The sequence below is a fragment of the Miniopterus schreibersii genome (assembly GCF_964146895.1).
Source record: "Miniopterus schreibersii genome assembly, chromosome: 7".
Classification (NCBI taxonomy): Eukaryota; Metazoa; Chordata; class Mammalia; order Chiroptera; family Miniopteridae; genus Miniopterus; species Miniopterus schreibersii.
Genome location: NC_138108.1, coordinates 42,030,797 through 42,035,416, shown reverse-complemented (window position 1 = coordinate 42,035,416; position 4,620 = coordinate 42,030,797). Strand labels below are relative to the sequence as shown.

Here is a 4,620-nt window from a genome sequence, read left to right as displayed (position 1 = left end):
AGAGGGAGTCATTGATCCGCTGCCTCCTGCATGCCCCCGCCCCCCGGGGATTCAGCCTGCAACCCAGGCATGTGCCCTGACAGGTAATCGAACCTTGATCTCCTGGATCATAGGTTGACGACGCTCAACCACTGAGCCACACCAGGCAGGCTCCCCCTAAAGTTTTAGTATCCATTGCCTGAATTGATAATTGCATCACAGTTTGCAAAAAAAAAAAAAAAAAAATTCTAATTCTGTTACTCCTTCTATATTTATTAGTTGACACTCTTCTGTAAGGGAAATCTCTCTCTCCCTCTCTTTTGAGTATCCCTATGGACCATGGGTTATTTCTTAAAAACAATTCATTATATTAGAATCCATTTTCACCATGACTTGACTCTTCTGTTTGCTGCTCAAGTAGCTCCAGATCTGAGTAGCAGGATGGTTTGTGGATGGGCGCAGAGGTGATCTGCGGCAGCAGCCTCAGCTTGCCGGCAGCTTCCTGATTACAGCAGGGGTGGCACCGCGTTGCACCGGGCAGTGGCAGAACCCGATTTGGCTTGTGACTTGTTCTCTAGCCCGTCCTCTTCTGTGCTTTTGGAATTATTCCTGGAAGCTCAGCCTAAGAGTCTGTTTCTTGTCAAACCTTCTCCATACCCCCCACTTTAGTGATCCTGGAAACTATATGATACCCTGCAACAGATCGCCTCTTGCTTAAACTATCCGGAACAGATTCTCTGCAGCTAGACCCTATGACCTCCCTGTGCAAGTACTGGGTTTGTATGTAAATAAGCAATGATTAAAAAGCAATATAGTTAGTATGTGAAAGAGATCACAGATCTAAACCTATAGCACAAATTTGAAAAAAAAAACACCCTTGAATTTATATAATTATGGCTTGGTGTTAAAAATGTCCAGTGACAGCACCACATATTCAGGGTTCCCTGATTTTCAAACTATGTGGTATTAATATGGCCTGAAACTAATGTGCAAAAGGTGAACATTGAGAAACGCTGACCTGCTGGATCAAGGATCAGCATAATCGCTAGCAATTTGGTGCTCAGTAAGCTATTTAAATGACAAATAAAATAGTCATCGTTGCTGTGTGACACAGCTTTTCTTCTGTTTCCACTCCTGTTCCTATTCTGTCTTTCCCCCTACTCCCAACACATGAGTGACACCCGGTCTCTGCCTCAGGAAGCTTGTTAGGGCTCAGCAAGAGGATGTGCAGATCCGAATGCACAGCCGGAGACAGTCCACCGGCCGCGACAGGGAGCAGGGGACACCTGCTTAGGCAGAGGCCGATTTCCGGAAGGAGGTGGCATTTCGGATGAGCCTGTTCATCGTCAGCCCTGCTAGCCATAGATTTCACTAGAACCTTAGAGTCGTCCTTGAGATAGGAAGGGATAGTTACTTCCTTGGACTTCACAAATCACCAGTTGTCTGCAATTCTGAATAAAAACCCCAAGTCTCTGAACGCGGAACTTCCCAGCCAGTCGATTTTCACCTACACTGGGAGGGAAATGCCGAGAAAGACAGACCAAGGCGGCCTAGCAAACAGGTCGGCTGCCTCCCTGCACATAGGCGGGCGCCTGCGTCCGCGCCCGGCCCTGGAAGACCGGCAGGTGGGGGCGGCGACGCTGGGTCTCCGCCCCGCTGCTGGCCGGGCGGCCGCCGGGCGCAGTTTCCCCGCGGCCCGCTGGGTCGCACTGTGGCCCCACGAATGCGCGCCGGGGCCGGGCGGGGCGGGCGCGCTGCGCGGAGGAGGAGGCGGCGCGGGGCCGGGGCGGGCGCGCTGCGCGGAGGAGGAGGCGGCGCGGGGCCGGGGCGGGCGCGCTGCGCGGAGGAGGAGGCGGCGCGGGGCCGGGGCGGGCGCGCTGCGCGGAGGAGGAGGCGGCGCGGGGCCGGGGCGGGCGCGCTGCGCGGAGGAGGAGGCGGCGCGGGGCCGGGGCGGGCGCGCTGCGCGGAGGAGGAGGCGGCGCGGGGCCGGGGCGGGCGCGCTGCGCGGAGGAGGTGGCGGCGCGGGGCCGGGGCGGGCGCGCTGCGCGGAGGAGGAGGCGGCGCGGGGCCGGGGCGGGCGCGCTGCGCGGAGGAGGAGGCGGCGCGGGGCCGGGGCGGGCGCGCTGCGCGGAGGAGGTGGCGGCGCGGGGCCGGGGCGGGCGCGCTGCGCGGAGGAGGAGGCGGCGCCGGGCCGGGGCTGGCGCGCTGCGCGGAGGAGGAGGCGGCGCGGGGCCGGGGCGGGCGCGCTGCGTGGCCGCGGGCCTCTGCGGGCGGTGCCGAACCCACGGCTTTCCTAACCTCCTGCGGAGTGTGCCCTTGACGGCATGTCCCAGAGGTTGGACCTCGCCAGCCTGCGGGGCTACCTTGGCCACCCTCGGAGAAGGGCGTCCCGGGTGTCCCCAGCCTCCGGGGAATTTGCTGCCTCCATTTGCTGTTGCCCGGTTGGGTGTCGCTAAAGAGCGGTCCCAGAGGAGAGAGGGCCAGGGGGGTTCCAGTTGCCGTCAGGGAAACGATTGGTCCTCGGGCAAGGCCCTGCTCTTTCTGACTCGTAAGCTGGTGGAAATTACTCCAATGCCTTCGTTGCACTGTTTCAGTTTTCTTTATATCTACACGGTGTTTTAATCTTTTTATTTTATTAAAAAATTGTCTGCCTTGCTCTTCCATCAGCATTTGACTTTTCATGGGTGCCCATTGCTTGGGTGGGATGTGCAGTCTCCTTCCTCCTGACAACGGAACTCAAAACACCATGGATTCCCCCTGCCCTGCTTAAATATTCGTTTAAGTTTATGTAAAGTAATTAGCTAGTTTTTAAAATGGAAAAATAATAAATGCCTATGGTAGGAAGTTTAAGCAGTACAGAAGCCCTTTTACATGGCACCAAGCCTCCTCCTACCATTAGCATGGTGGCCACTGCTAATACTTTCTTTTGGTTTCTTTCAGAACACAGCATACGATCGCTCCTTTGGAATACCCTGCCTACATAAAAAAATTAGGTCATCTGTGCCTCCCTCCCCTTACAACACACCCTGGAGGTGGCCTCACGTCAGAACCTGTGGATCCCGGCCTTCTGTGGTGTTCCATTGCGCAGCCCTCCAGTCGGCCCTCTGCTGAAAGGACATTGAGGTTGTTTCTAGTCTTTTGCTATTATTACAAACAATTCTGCAGTGAACATCTGTGTGTATATGTGACTCGGGCTATACGTGCAACTGTGTCTATAGGATAAATTCCTAGAAGTGGAATTGTCTCAATGGAGAATATTTGCATTTTTAATTTTATAGTTCTTGCCAATTAAAGGTACGACCAAATCATATTCTCAATGACTGTTCCCCATCCCCCACCTTGTTAACAGTAGGATGGTTGAGCTTTTAAATCTGTGCCAGTGTGAAAGATTTATTTTATTTCTTTCTTTTTAATCCTCGCCAAAGGACATGTTTTTCATTGATTCTCTAGAGAGAGGAGGGGAGAGGGAGAGAAAGAGACACACAGCGATGGAGAAACACATCGGTCGGCTCTCTTGCAGCCCCATCGGGAACTGAACCTTCAGTCCCCACCTTGGTGTGCACAAGGCGACTCTCCAACCCAGCCACACCAGCCAGGGTGCCAGTGGGAAAGATTAAAAGCAGCATGTCACTGTTTTAATTTGCATTTAAATTTTGATTGAGGTTTGTTCTTTTTCACATGAATAAAGTTATTTGAATTCTATGGGCAGCTGATCATGTCCTTTGTCCACTTCTGTTGGAATTTTAGGCTTTTTCTTAGGGATTGCAAATACTTTTGATATAGTAAAGAAATTAGATCTTTGGCTATCATATCTAATCAGTCTTTTGACTTCTTTTTGGCAGTATTTACCATTTGTAAGTTTTTAATATTTATAGAGTAAAATGTATCAGTCTTTTACTTTATAGCTGTTGGGTTTTCTGTTTGTTTAGAGAGAACTTACCCAAATATTGTATTCAGATGCCCCCAGGTTTTAGTCTAGCAATCTCTCCAAAGTGACCCAGGTAACAGAAAGAGCTTACTGTATGCCTGAATAAGAGAGAAAATATATGATTTGAAGTTCAGCAAGTAGTTTGTCTTTTTTAAAATTAACATTTCCTCTCTGTTTACAAATATTATATATATATACATAAAGTGTTTTTATTGATTTCAGAGAGAGAGAGAAACATCAATGAAGAGAGTGAGTCATTGATTGGCTGCCTCCTGTACGCCCCCTGCTGGGGATCCAGCCGGAAACCCCGGGCATGTGCCCTGATCAGGAAAGAACCCTGACCTCCTGGTTCATAGGTTGACACTCAACCACTGAGCCACGCTGGCGGGGCCAAAGATTATATATTTTTATTGTAGGAAATTTGGAAATGTATAATGCTATAAAGAAGGTAATAAGAGTCATCTATAATTCTACTACTTAGAGATAAACTGATATATGTGTTACATATATTTATACTGTTTATATTTTGCAACCTACTTTTGAAAATATAGCAATATTCTATGGGAATTTTCTTGGGGTATCAAATATTTTTCTAAACATGATTTTAATCATTGAATAATTTTTTATTATAAAAGTAACAAAGTGTTTAACCAACACTAGTTACAGGAGGCTTAGGTAGTGTCTAAATTTTTGCTGTTGTAATTAAATAGTGT

At 50.1% G+C, this 4,620-nt stretch overlaps 1 long non-coding RNA gene across 1 annotated transcript; it reads left to right on the top strand.

Moving 5' to 3' along the window:
* The first annotated feature begins 2,260 nt into the window (after nucleotides 1-2,260).
* Nucleotides 2,261-4,039, top strand: LOC308559723. Its single transcript, XR_013999198.1, has 3 exons — nucleotides 2,261-2,535; nucleotides 2,927-3,102; nucleotides 3,405-4,039. It is a non-coding gene; the product is annotated as an uncharacterized lncRNA (long non-coding RNA).
* Nucleotides 4,040-4,620: the final 581 nt, after the last annotated feature.